General features: G+C 32.3%; 1 long non-coding RNA gene and 2 pseudogenes across 2 annotated transcripts; 1 reads left to right on the top strand and 2 right to left on the bottom strand.

The window, feature by feature from the left end:
• Nucleotides 1-408: 408 nt before the first annotated feature.
• LOC148932120 (uncharacterized) lies at nt 409-7,754 on the bottom strand (annotated as a pseudogene). Its single transcript, XR_016135050.1, has 5 exons — nt 6,922-7,754; nt 4,208-4,642; nt 3,906-4,124; nt 989-2,957; nt 409-902 (listed from the first exon to the last, which is right to left on the bottom strand). The product of XR_016135050.1 is annotated as an uncharacterized LOC148932120 (transcript).
• A 771-nt stretch (nt 7,755-8,525) lies between these two features.
• On the top strand, nt 8,526-10,881 carry LOC125217520 (uncharacterized). Its single transcript, XR_016136054.1, has 2 exons — nt 8,526-8,853; nt 10,524-10,881. It is a non-coding gene; the product is annotated as an uncharacterized LOC125217520 (long non-coding RNA).
• On the bottom strand, nt 9,207-10,677 carry LOC148932119 (uncharacterized; annotated as a pseudogene).
• Nucleotides 10,882-15,258: the final 4,377 nt, after the last annotated feature.

The following is a 15,258-nucleotide window of genomic DNA, read 5'->3' as shown; positions in this document are numbered from 1 at the left end:
TTATTATTATAATAAATGAGTATAATACTCCATGTAACTATAATTATAATTATATTATTATATATTATGATGGATAATCCATATTTAAACTATCTATCATAATGATAAATATAATAATATAGTTATTATTATTTATAATTAATAATTTATTAAAAAATTTACAATATTATTCTTTTTTATAAATAAAAATATAATAAGTATATTTTTAGTTTGGTGTTTAAATTAAGTATAAATTTAAAATCTTCATATTCTTCAAACACGGGAAAGTAATGTTACTAGGAATCATATTCCCGGGATTCATTTTCCCAGGAATCATTTTCTTTGTCAAGGAATCATTTTCCTTGTCAACTTTACTTTCTCGTCAACCAAACATGGCCTAAAAAGATTTTCAACCATAAGCTGGCGTGGCAGTGACATATAAAGAGTATAGCAAATATATTCTACTACACATGTCTTCAGCAAAAGTTAAGTAATATACTCGTAGTGCATATATAATTCTCACTCTTGGCATTAATAGGAAAACAACATTGTAACGCCTTCGCCACTCAGATTTAAGCTTCATCCCAAAAACCCACGTTGGATTTTCTGCAGCTCCGCTAGAGCTTCTTTCATATTAATCCTTTCATGAGAAGAATCTACGCAACACTTTAAAGCCAACTCCAATATGGACGATGTGAATTCCACTATTTTATCGCCATGGTCTTCGTCAATGTTCATTAGCAAGTTGGCATCTACAACTCGATATGTGAACTGTGGAACTGACCTTTCAATCCAACCCTTCAAGCTTAGATCTCCAATAAACATGTCGTCACTTGGCCTTTTTCTCGTAAAGACTTCCATCAACATCACACCGTAGCTATAGACGTCGCACCTTGTGGAGACTAGTCCTTCTGAACCGTACTCTACATTCACAAAAAAATATGAAACATGACTTCATATAATTAAAAAGTACTCTATATACATAATCGATATAAATGTAATAATTCACCTGGAGCAATGTAACCCAATGTTCCTAGGTGTTGGTTAACACCGAGCTATCTCCATTGCACAACAATTTTGCTATCCCAAAATCGCTTACATGGGCAACTATATCTTCGTCTAACAAGACATTACTTGGCTTCAAGTCACTGTGGACAATTGGTGTCGAATATCCACCATGAAGATACTCCAAAGCCGATGCAACATCTATCATTATACTCAATCTTTCCATGAAATTCAAGAAATAGTTGTGGGAATATAACCATTTCTCAAGGCTTCCATTGGGCATATACTCGAGCACTAATGCTTTGAACTCTTCATTTGAACAACAACTTATAACACTGTTCAGACACCTATGTTGAATGCTGCGAAGAATCTCACATTCAACATCAAATATCTTCAAAATACCTTCTAACTGAAGATTAAACACCTTGATAGCGACAACCTTCCCATTGTTAAGAATTCCCTTATAGACACTACAAGAACTCCCAGTGCCAAGCAGATTGCTCTCATTGAATTGTTCAGTTGCTTGTAGGAGTTCAAAATAAGAGATTCTTTCTGGCACAATGGTTATCAACTCATCAACTTCTCTAACTGTCTTATCTTTCCTTTTGTATCTGACAAAGATAAAAGATAGAGAAACAATTGAAACGAAAGCCACAACCCCCAATGCAATGAATGAAGCTCGTTCCACCTTTTTCTTCTTTGATCTGTGATCAGAAACAACAGGACATACTGGGACATGGAACCTCTGAATTCCACACAACGCCTCATTTCCCTTAAAAGAATCCATAGTGAAGTTTCTGAAAGAACCACCACTTGGAATTTCTCCACTTAGAGTATTGAATGAGACATTAAAGTAATTGAGATATTGAAGTGCTTCCAAAGACTTCGGAATTGAACCAGAGAGGTTGTTGCGGGACAAGTCAAGAGCCACCACCAAACTTAGCATGCTTCCCATGGAAACTGGAATACAGCCAAATTCTGTAACTTTCCAATAGTGGTGGGAATAGACCCTGACAACTGATTTTTCGCTAGATTTATATAGAATGCTGCTCCTAAGTTAGTCATCTTTTGAGATAAAATCCCACTTAATAAATTGAAGGACAAGTTAAGAAAGAGCAAATCTTTTAGATCCCATAAGCTTGAAGGAATGCTTGAATGCAACATGTTGGACTGCATCAAAATATATCTTAAAGAAGAGATGTTTCCCAAACATGTAGGAATTGAACCTGAAAACTGATTTCGGTAAATCCTTATAAAGTGGAGGTTGTATAATTGACATACAGCCTCAGGAATGGGGCCTTGCAACATGTTACGACCAAGACTTAATCCTTGAAGCTTATGCATATGTTTGATGGAATGCGGCATATTACCGGATAAGTCATTGCCATCTAATGCCAAGACCATCAAGCTGCTTAGATTGCCTATTTCAACAGGAATGCTGCCATTTAATTTGCAACGGGCGGCACTGAACCGTATGAGTGAGGAAGATAAATTCCCGACAGAAGCTGGAATGACGCTGTATAGAGGATTATAAGAAATATCAAAAAGAGTTAAGGACTTGCAATTGGACAAAGATGTAACGAAGCCCAAGTTTGAAGAAGATGGTGTATTTGTAAGATTGTTTCTGGGCAGTTGAATGTTTTCGAGAAGTCTTAGGTTACCGAGATCCATAGGTATATAACCACTCAATTTGTTATTACCAAGTGCGAGAATTCTGAGCTGAGAGCAATTAGAGATAGAGTTCGGTATTGGTCCAGAGAGTGAATTACTGCCAAGATAAAGCTCTTCTAGAATGTGAAAGTTATGGCATAAATTGTTTGGAAGAACTCCAGACATAGCATTCTGAACAAGTGAAAGAACTTGAAGAGTTGAAATGTTAAAGAGCTCATGTGGAATAGTACCACTGAATCTGTTCTGCCCTAACGCTAATATCTCCAGTCGGCGAAGTTGGCCAAATTCAGTGGGAATAATCCCTGCCAAAGATTAGATAATTTATTAGACTAGAATGCCATTACTAATAATCTTAATATTAAATGACATCAATTTAGTAAAAACAAAAGTAAAGTTGGTGTTCGATTTTCTAGATAAAATAATAACAGGATATAATTAAAATTGAGCTGTGAGATTATTTTAGTCATAGGGGGACTAATTATCTCAGGATTATCCATCTAGAATTGAATAATACCAGATACAATCTAGAATTTCATAATAGCCCATACTTATTTGTTAGGCCTATGGATTCTAAAAAATCATTTTAGATTGTTTCTCTTTTATAGAGACATCCTTCAATATTTTATATTTATTTTTAACATGTGATAAAATATGTTGAAGTATTCTCTTTTATAACTACATGTTTAGATTAATTCATTCATCTTTTTTCAATATATGATACAAATCTTTCTTTTGTCTTCTCTTTTTATTTATTTTTTCTTTCTATTATTTGCTAATTTAATCTTTATTTTTTTGCATAATTCTTTTCTAAGATAAGTTTATAGAAAATTATAACATTATAACTAGAATAGTTTGATTAAATTTGAATGTTGCTTGTTGCTCATAATTTTTATATTGATATAATATAAAAATGCTCAAATAGTTGGATTTGAATGTTGGTATGTTGATATATTGTTTAAAATGTGCTATAAAAAATAATTTATATAATTTGTATAATAATGATCAAAATCGACAATAAATAATGGCACATTATGTTATTAAATAAAGCCACATAATTGCCGAAAAAAGTGGCAGATTTAGTGAATAATAGTGATGATCCATGTTACCATAAATGGAGTACTAAGTGGATTGACAAAAATAGAAAACAAGATTATTAATTGTAGAAAGGTGGAGCATCATTTTTTATAAGATGATATGGAAGCATCATAAAAAGTGGCAGATTTAGTGAATAATAGTGATGGTCTTGTTACCTGTCATGTAGTTTTCGGAGATAACAAACTGTGTTAGCATTGTAAGATTCCCAATATCCCTTGAAAGATTCCCATTGAACTTGTTGCGCCGTAATGATAATTCTTGCAGAGAAGACATGTTGACGAGAATATTCAAGGATAATGAGCCCCCAATCTGATTATGTTCAACACCAAATTTAACCAGGTTATGAAGATTGCCAATCTCAGGAGGTAGTGTACCTGTCAAATAAAAATGATTATTCAAACAAACATACTAACATCAAACTTATGAGAATCTAATGCTATAAGAACAAGAACAATACCATTCAAATTGTTACCACCGAGGTTTAATACCCGAAGAGATGTTAAGTAGCCGATTTCTGCAGGTATCTGCCCATTAAAAGAGTTGCCAGATAGGGACAACACCTGCAGATGTGAACATAGGGATAGATTTGACGGAATCGCGCCACTCAGCTGGTTTCTGGATAGATAAATCCGAGCAAGAAATGGAAGATTACTGCAAATGTCTGTTGGAAGACTTCCACTCAATTCATTTCCTGTCAACGCTATTTTCACGAGCTTCGACAAGTTGAATATCTCAGATGGTATAGCACCGGAGAGATGATTGAATTCGATCACCAGAGTTTGCAAATTCCGAAGTTTGCCTAACTCCTTTGGGATCTCTCTGCTCAGAGTATTGAAAGATAGGGCAAGAAATTGTAGGTTTGTTAGGTTTGAGAGAGATTTGGGGATGGAACCTGCGAAGCTGTTGTTGGTGAGGTCATCGGTATAATTAATAAGAATTGTATATTGATAGATTATTACCATTTGTATAATAATTTTTCTCATATTGAGTATAATCCATATAATAAATAAATTTATTAGTCAAATACATAAATTTATACGCATAATATGAATAGATAATGATAAACAATAATGAATAATATACGATATAGACCAAGAATGATTGAGAAATAAATGAATAACTTTTATTCTACATTAAAAGAAAGAGTAAATATCGTAGCAATAAAAAAGAATTATACATAAATGAATGACTTTTATCCCTAATTAAAAGAAAGAGCATAACATCTAATGATGCGTAGATATAAAAGACAATCACCCTATACACTTTCTTCAAATTCAAAGACCCAAGTCCAACATTAAGTGTTGGAATTATAAAAATTAAAAAGTCTAACTTCAAATATGACCAATTGATTTGAATCCTAAAATAATTGTTTTATTTTAAAAAATCGTCAAACCGGAATCACCATTCTCAAACCGGAATCACCAAAATCAGCAAAACTCGGTGGTTTTAAAACGGAACAGCCGGCTCCGGGCTTAAAACCGGAACCGGCTAATGCCTTGCCGGTTCGGTTATAGTTCCACTATTTTTGAAAACCTGAACCGGTGATTTGAACTATGAGCATTGGGATTTCCATAAATTACAAATTTATATATCTAATTAAATCAGACCGTATAAAAGTTATGGAAATGTTCCTTAAGATAAAAATAATTTTAGCTGAAAAGGACTAATGAGACAACAAAAACAAGACATATGATGAAAATTCTTTAAATTTGTGTGGGAATGCAAAGCGGTGACGAGAATTAGGGCTGAATTGTATGAGAATCAAGAGAGACGACATTTTTTTAATTGTATAATACGCATCATTGATGAAAGAGAAATGTCGTCAGAATGTCACATCACTAAATAATGTCATATAAATGTCATGTCATAAATAAACCCATATACTTTCCTCCGTCGTGGATAATTCGTCTTAGTTTTTCATTTCGGTCCGTCTCATATAATTTGTCCCATTTTACTTTTACCATTTTTGGTAGTGGACCCCATATTCCACTAACTCATTCCTACTCACATTTTATTACTCCCTCCGTCCCAAGGAAGATGACCCCTTCTTTGGGCAGCACGAGATTTTATGCAGTTAATTTTTGTATGTTAAGAAGAGAGAGTAAAGTAAGAGAGAGGGAATCAAGTAGTAATGGTGTTTCCATTTTAAGTAATGGATCATCTTGGTTGGGACAAACCAAAAAGGAAAGTGAGTCATCTTCAATGGGACGGAGGGAATATAAAACTAATATATAAAGGTAGGACCCACATTCCATTATTTTTCAACCCACTTTTTATTACAATTCTTAAAATCCGTGCCCGGTCAAAGTGACTCGAATTATCAGGACGAAGGGAGTAATTGCCAAAGAAAGAAAAAATTTGTTAGAGGACAATTGTGAAGCTGTTATAATATGTGATTTAATTAGATAACTTTGTAAGTTGTGAAATTTACTTGCAATTTTCTCTTAAAAAAATAGGATATGAAGTGAAAAACATTGATGAGCCATGTTACCAAAAATGGAGTACTAATTTATGTGCACGGACAAAAATGAAAAAAACGAAGTTGGCCGAATTCAGTAGGAATAATGCCGGTCAATGTTAGATAATTTATTACTCTTTTTCTCCCTGAAAATTTATCACTTGTTTTTATTTTTATTCGTCCCTAAAACTTTATCCTCTTTTATTTTTATTATTTTTGGCAATGCATCTCATATTTCACTAACTCATTTCTATTCACATATTATTATAAAATTAAAATATAAAAATAGAATTCACATACCACTAACTTTTTCAACTCACTTTATTTTACATTTCTTAACACATGTGTCGAATTAAATTGTGACAATGATTAGGGATGGATGGAGTAGATTAGAATGCAAATTGTCACAAACATATTATTCCACCCTCCATTACTAATAGGATCTAATGTAAAATATGAGAAGAAATGTAGTTTGAATATTACTCCCTCCGTTTCTAAAAAATTTGTCACTATTTAATATGACACGAGTTTTAAGAAATATAATTAAAATGAATTAAAAAGTTAGTGGAACATGGGTCTTACCTTTATAATAAAATGTGAGTGAGCTTGAGTAAGTGGAATGTGAGATTCACCGCCAAATAATTATGATTATTCAACAAACATATTAACATCAAACTTATGAGAACCTAATGCTATAAGAACAAGAACAATACCATTCAAATTGTTAGCACCGAGGTGTAATGCCCGCAGAGATGTTAAGTAGCCGATTTCTGCAGGTATCTGCCCATTAAAAGAGTTATTTGATAGGGACAACCCCTTCAGATGTGAACATAGGGATAGATTTGTCGGAATCGCGCCACTCAGTTGATTTCCAGGGAGATAAATCCCAGCAAGAAATGGAAGATTACTGCAAATGTCTGTTGGAAGACTTCCACTCAGTTCATTATATCCCAACGCTATATACACCAGCTTCGACATATTGAATATCTCAGATGGTATAGTTCCGGAAAGATGATTGTATTCGATCCGCAGCCTTTGCAAATTCCGAAGTTTGCCTAACTCCTTTGGGATTTCTCCACTCAGAGTATTGAAAGATAGGGCAAGAAATTGTAGGTTTGTTAGGTTTGAGAGAGATTTGGGGATGGAACCTGTGAAGCTGTTGTTGCGGAGGTCGAGGGAGACGAGGAAGGAGAGTTGCCCGAGCTGTGGGGGAATGGTGCCTGAGAAACTCATGTAAGAGAGATTCAATGCGGATACTCTGTGGTGGCGCGAGCTGCAAGAGACACCGATCCAGCTGCAGACGGAGCTCGAATTAGTCCAATTTGTTGCGAGGATATGAGAAGGGTCAGAGATGATGTGTTGTTTGATTGAAAGAAGTGCAGTTTGATCAGTGCCAAGGCTCATTTGGGCTAAACAAGGGTTTCCAAAGGTTATGGTAAGGAATGCATATGCAAGAACGCAATACAACATTTTCTCCATGGCTTCAAATTACAAGCTGTGGTTGATTGATTGATTCAGAGAGATTTTTCTATCATATTATTGAGCCATGCAATATGCACCACTTATTTCACTTGCACATTATTGCTAGTGGGGTGGTTTTATCTTTCATCTTTCTTCCTTTCTCTTTTTCTCTATTATTGATTCTTTTCATAGCAACAGTTTGAGGCTTTTCTTTCTTACTTCCTTTTCCCCACAGTTGCCATTGGCCTCCCCAATAAATAAGGTTTTTCTATTATCCACCTCAACATTGCACTATACTCAAAGAATCAATGATCAAAGGCCCAACTCACAAATGCACACAGAGACATGAAAAATCATAACATAACAATCCACAGAATCCCACATTTATTATTCCTAAATTATGATATACTCCAACCAAAAGCATGTAATAATGAATTTGAGGAAAATTTATACAAAAATAACTCCTTGTATTGTTTGAATTTCAGCTAAACTTACTCGTCTCACTAAGTCTGTTACATTTCACTACCTTTTTTGCAAAGAACTCCGTATATCACTAGTTTTTTCAATTCATTCTCAATTATATTCTAAAACATATGTGTACCAGGTTAAAAATGTAACAAATTTTGCAGATTGGATGAAGGTATATATCAAGAGAAAATTTAATATTCCCTCCGTTCCATGTTACTTGAGTCGTATTCCCTTTTGGGTTGTCCCAAGTTATTTGAGGCATTTCCTTTTTAGGTAAGAATTAGGGAATATTAATAAACAATTAACTCTAATTAATCTATCCCTTATTGTAATTAATAAATTAATCTCTCTGACACCCACTCACCCACCACTCACCCGTAACATTCATTTTACACATTCTTCTTTCTCACTCTTCAATCATCCTCTCCAGTTTCTCTCTCTATTAAATCCCTAAATTCCGCCTCATCTATGCAAAAAATCTAGGTGAACTCCTATTTTTCACCTCCATCTTCGCGACTCTCTATATCTGAGAGGTGAAACCCTAAATTTTCATTGGGTTCTCTCTTTCATCTCTCTCTTCCGCCTACTTTGCCCTCTTGGTTCTCTCGGATCTACCATGCCCGGCTAGAGGATTTGTCAGGGTGGATGGATTAATTCATGTCTCCCACGCACGCCGATTATAAAAAATTGCATCTAGATGTTTGGTGATATTTTTGGTGAGATTCTAAAAATTTGCATCTAGACCTTTGGTGAGATCTTTAAAATCCAGAATAGATTGACATAATTGTTGGGATGGATAGAGTCTTAGATTTTGTTTGTTATGTTCTTGTGTTGTTTGTGCTTGGATTGGATTATGTTATAAGCTTGGGTAGAATTGTGTTGTGAGCTTGGATGAGATTGTTAACAAAATGCATTCTTTACAAAAAAAAAAAAAACATTCTTATCAGCATATGCATTCCTTACAAAAAGACCATCAAACGTCTTTACAAAAACCAATATGCATTCATCACAAATCTGCATCTTTGCAAAATACCATATGCATGTTTACAAAAATCCATTATGTCTCCTTTCTAAAACAACTCCATAAAGCTCCTCTGCCTCATTAAACTTCCATACCCAAAGCTCTGGCAATCATTTCAAGTCCATCAATGCATCCCTGGTCTTTCAAATATGAAATGCATTCAATGACAAGCTCCTTTGGAACTTCTAAGTTATGAGGGAGTTGTGCTACTCTTCTTAAAGCTTCCTTTCCCATATGGGGAAGTTTGTAGCTGTTATGCCCTCTAGCCTTCATGATCTCAACCATGCAACCTTGCAGTGATAGGAACACATTGTCTAATGTTACAGCAGATAGGTCCTCAAATGATTTCTCAACCGCCTTAACCAAATCATCAAGTGTCTTGCATGCAGTCTGCAATTGTAGTGATTGTATTGCTCTAAACCATCCTAAATCATTCACATTAGTGTCGGGTGAGTTTGGAGGTTGCTGCACAAGTTTCATAGTGAAACCATTTTGATTTGCAGCAGCCCTAAAATCAGGATAATCGTCCAGAATGTGTGGCTTTGCATTGTCTTGTTGGATATATATGCACTTACTTGCACCTTCTGGCCATTTTTCAATTATTGCTGGTATGATCTGAATGCATGCATCACATTAGTCTATCATTAAGATATTGATCAAATACATGTATGTAGTGCAAAAATTAAAGGCATAAAAGTATTGCACATAGTATTACCTTATTGATCAAGAATTCATTCGTCACAGCCTTTGTTATGCTTTCGATAGGCTTAGTCTCCATAGTTCCTGCACTTCTATTTTTGCTTTTTCTCTTGGCTGGAACTTGTTTTGTGAAAGGAAAAATTCCAATCTTTCCGTCAAACAAAACCTCTCCATTTTCTGAAATTAGTGGTCTAGTAACAGCACACATAAACATAATTTTTGAAATGAACCTTTTGTTTTGACATGTCCTATGTGGCTCAACCTCTCCCGGTGCCAAGTAATATCGTTGAGCTCCTTTCGTAATATAGAACCACTTTTCATCTATGTGGACAGTGTTGTGCATGTTCCTAAACTTTATAGTGTTTAAAAACCTGTCTAGTTCTAAAGCTTCTAGGGAGAACCTTAATCTTAGCAGCTTGTTAGGGGCGGTTAAATCAGGGCGTATAGCTGAAGTGTGAGATCTGATCAGCCCTGCCTTCAACCATCTCCAAACTGTTGATTTACTGCATCCTAGTCCAATAGCTATACTTCTAATATTGCATCTTTTAGAAAGTTTCAGACCTTGAAATAAAGTAAGATCAAAGTGAATGATTTTTTAGTATTGCCTAGACTTCTTACCACTTACTAACTGGATTGCTTTTCCACTTTGTTGTTGCTTCTTTGCAGCATTCCAATATCTTGTGCATGTCTGCCTTGATATCGAGAACTTAAGTTGAGCTTCCTTGAGTGTACCTCGTGGTGGTTTTCCTTTGATGCAACGTTCAAGGATGAATTGAACCACTTGGTTTCGTTGTTCCGAGGAGTATTCACGAGGCCTCATTCTCTCTTTTGTTTCTGTTTTGATCTTTCCAGTTTGATAGGATTTGTGAATATCAGATTATGTATTTATAGGCAGTAAATGCTTAAATTAGGCGCCAAGTCTGTAATTGTTTTGCTCTTTTGGTTCTGCCGCCATTTACAGAATTTTGGAGGTGGATTTTTAATCTATTTTTGGTTCTACCGCTAAGTAATGATATTTATTACACTTGATTTGGCTTTTGGTTCAAATAATTATGGATATGGAGTAAATTGAGTGGTATTTGCAGAAAACGGCGCATAAATTAAATCTATATTTCAATTGGAGCATCTAATCAACTAATCTACTTAATTAGACAACCCACTTAAAACACTAATTATCAATTTCTTAATCTCCGTGCCCAAAAGATATGCCTCAAGTAACTTGGGACGGAGGGAGTATATTTAATTAATAGCCTAGTTTTATTTTAACTAGTATACCACTCGTGCGATGCACAGATTAAAATATTTATAATCAAAATTTATAAACTGATAATTTTGTATGAATGATTTACACCAAATCTTCAAACCAAAATGCATATTCACCTACTTTCTTTACTTTTTTAGTTTTGCATATATATTTTATATAAATTAATATATCAACCCCGTCAACTTATACTTTTTATTATGCAATGTTCTAATCAACATGAGTGTTCCTATTACTTTATTACTTTAATTTTTATTTTAAGTAAAAGAATATCAAATTTCTTTCTTTTTCATTTCTCATTTAATTTGTTTATACTATTATACATCAAAATTTATTTATTTAAATTGATAAATTTTCAAAAAACACATACTTGTTTAAGACATTAATTAGTTTAGTTTAAATATGATGGTTTATCTTCATTAATATTTTAAGAAAGTAAGCAAAATAAATATTACTCCATTTTTCTAATGCCTGGTCGATATAATAATGGACAAAAGTTATAAAACTGCACTGTTTTGATTTATTTTTCTCATATCTTGGCTATTGTGTAGTAGTATATATTAAAAACACAATGAAAATATATTAATAATTCGGTAAATTAATTATGTAATACTACCTCCGTCCCCCAAATTTTGACACAGTTTACTATTTCGGTCCGTCCCTGAAAATTTGACACACTTTACTTTTTACCATTTTTGGTAGTGGACCCCATATTCCACTAACTTATTTCTACTCACATTTTATTACTCCCTCCGTCCCACAAAAGATGGCACACTTTCCTTTTTAGTTTGTCCCACAAAAGATGTCACATTCCCTTTTTGCAAAAAAGTTCTCTCTCACATGAATATAAAAATTATATTTTCTCTCTCCATTTAACACACAAAACAAACCCTCCTAAAATCCCGTGCCATTTTCAAAGTATGCCAACTACCCTGGGACGGAGGGAGTACAAAACTAATACTTTAAAAGTAGGATCCACATTCCACCAACTTTTTCAACTCACTTTCTATTACATTTCTTAAAATCCGTGCCGGGTCAAAGTGTGTCAAAATTTGGGGGACGGAGGTAGTATCACCTGTACATAAAATTAAATATATTATTGCGCTGTTTTTCTACAAATTAATAATAAACATATTCCACCCAATTAATACAACACATTGTAAATCAGTAAACTATAAATACATTTAACCATAGCTGATCACTTAATTTTATAATATGCGCCACTGAAGGGTCTTAATCTTGTGCTCTTTTCTTCAAGCTAGTAAAATTTATGATTTGTTAATCGTGAAGGCCGCGATTTTTTAGTGAAGAATCTGGTGAAGTTGGGAACGGGAAACAAGGAAAGGAATAAATTTTCAATCAGATTGATATTGTAACTGAAAATAGTTTTATAAGCCTTACTTGTTTCTTCTATAAATAAGATTGATATTGTATCTGAAAAGAGTAGTGATTTAGAGACTTCCAAGCCATAATAACATTGTGACTAATTTATCCTAACATTAAAGTATTAAATAGATATATATCTAATTAAGGAAAATTTAACCAAATTAATTATTCTTATCTAAATGCATATATGTTAATTGGAGATAAACTTAATCATGCAACTAGAGTAATGAATTTAAAAAATTTTCAATCAAAACCATTCTTGTCGTGTAAATTTTTAAAACAATTAATTAAAAAATCAGTAATTTAATTTAGATTACCAGTATTAATTAACACACTACATAACTAAATTATTTATATTTAATTGTAAAATAATTTGATTACTTAAATAACATCATATGCTTTTTCAAATAGATTTTACGTTAGTGCTATTCTTTCATAACTTATTTTTTTCCTTAAATTTTCTGAAACATTTTGTCAATGTAGTAACAATGAAATCATTCATTTAATAGTATATGAAAAAATATGTAAAAAATTAAACATTTATCTTATTCAGATTGGTTTATATAATAAAATAATATACTATTTTATCATTATCTTTTCAATTTTTTTGTTATTTTTCTTTGCTTTTACTAAATTTAATATTTTTTATTTAATTAAGCTAGGGCGTCTAATATTTTAATATAACTATATAGTTTTAAAATATTAAATAGATGAGTTAAGAAAATACAATTAATTTTTATTCAGATTCAAATCTATCGTTTTAAATGTTAAAAATCAAAGAAATTATTAATTTAATACAAAAATAATTGGATGAATCTACTTTTCTCATTTTAGATTATTTTAATATACCACATGTCAACTACTACTAATTGATTAATAATTAAAAGTAATAAGAATCATAAACTCTGCTAATATTATAAGATAGTGCTGAGTATTATTTGTTTAGAGTTAGGAATTCTAATATTTGCAAAAAAAAAAGAGAGGGAATATTAAATATGTAGCTTTAAAATGTTAAATATATAAGTTAAGAACATGCGATTTCTATTGATCACTGTTAAACATAATCTTTCAAAAATTATAAATTAAAGAAATTATAATTTTGTAAAATAAAGATTAAACTTAAAATCATAAACACTAGACTCAATTAGCATTCGTACCCCATGTATCAAATTTAATTTATTGCATGTTATAGTTAAATATTTTAATATATTTAAAATATGAAATAAATGATACAAGAACATATGATTTTATCGAGGTTCAATTGTAATGGTTCAAGATTTAAGAATTTAAAAAAATCAAAATAAAAAAATAAAAAATTAGAACTAGAGAATTCTTAAAATCAAAACCATATACTCACTTAATTAGTAGTATTAATATATAATATAGTATTATCAAATTTTAATGTGTTGGGTGTTATATTAAAGTGAGCTAAAAACTTTATTATTTTTTAAAGATTATTGTGAATAAAAAGTGATTAAAAAGAATAAGTTTATCAATATTGAAGATTATAGTATTATAATTACAAAGTAATTATTTTTTGTCACATGTTATAGTAACTCTAAGTATTTACAGTTCAAAAATATTAAATAACTAATTATTTATATTTTATAGCGCTAATTATTTGTTAAAAATTATTTAAATTCACATTTATAAAGACTAATTCATTAAGAAGTCTGAAATTATTTGTTTGCTGATAAATCTTATTTTATTTGTAGACAAAATGTACACTAAATATATAAAGCTAATAAAATTAATATTTAAAATTTTAAAGAAATATCTTTAAGTAAATGCATTAAAATGGGCATATATAAAAAAAGTTATCCAATCATGTTTTAAACAATTAGATGATTGCAACATGTTATTAAATGCATGCATCATCTATGCATAATCAAAATTTATATCCTTAAATAGGTGTATTTAGTAAACAAATTAATGTAGGGGTAATAAAGTACATATATAAAATATAAATTTAATTAAAAATATAATATAATATATACTTACCATTTTAAGTATTATGGCTTGGAGACATTATGTCTCCAAAACATTTTCCATCTGAAAATAGGTTTATAAGCCTTGTTTCTTCTATAAATAAGAGGTTGTAAACATGTGATGCTACAATACAATGAAAATACACAAAGTGAACCCATGTCTAGTCTCTCTCGAAACAAACTACTACTCCCTCCGTCCCAGATAATTCGACCCAATATTCCATTTCGAGCCGTCCCACATAATTTGTCCCACTTCACTTTTACCATTTTTGGTAGTGAACCTCATATTCCACTAACTCATTCCTACTCACATTTTATTATAAAACTAATACTTTAAAAGTAGGACCCATATCCCACCAACTTTTTCAACTCACTTTCCATTAGATTTCTTAAAATCCGTGTCAGGTCAAAGTGTTCCAAATTATCTGGGACGGACGGAGGGAGTATTAAGGAAGCAAGCTGGTATGACGGGGGCGAATCCATGTCCAGTCTCTCTCGAAACTTGAAACCGCCCATGGTATGTTAAACGTACTGATCACAATATCGAACCAATCCTTGCGCTCATGTAGCAAGTTGAGAGCCTTCCTCGCCAGACTACAAGAGATTTTTCAAGCGCTCATCCATATCCATTCAGCTACACCAGAATTTATAGGAGCAAAAGAAGTTGAAAGAGATTTAGAAAATTAATACTCCCTCCGTTTCTTCATAGTTGAGTCATTTTACCATTTCGGGATGTTTCTTCATAGTTGAGTCGTTTCCTTATATG

Source organism: Salvia hispanica, chromosome 2 (assembly GCF_029641045.1).
Source record: "Salvia hispanica isolate PSC_SH4W2 chromosome 2, Shi_PSC_v1, whole genome shotgun sequence".
NCBI classification, from domain to species: domain Eukaryota; kingdom Viridiplantae; phylum Streptophyta; class Magnoliopsida; order Lamiales; family Lamiaceae; genus Salvia; species Salvia hispanica.
Note: the sequence above shows the minus strand (reverse complement) of the source record. Positions and strands in the feature narration are given on the sequence as shown.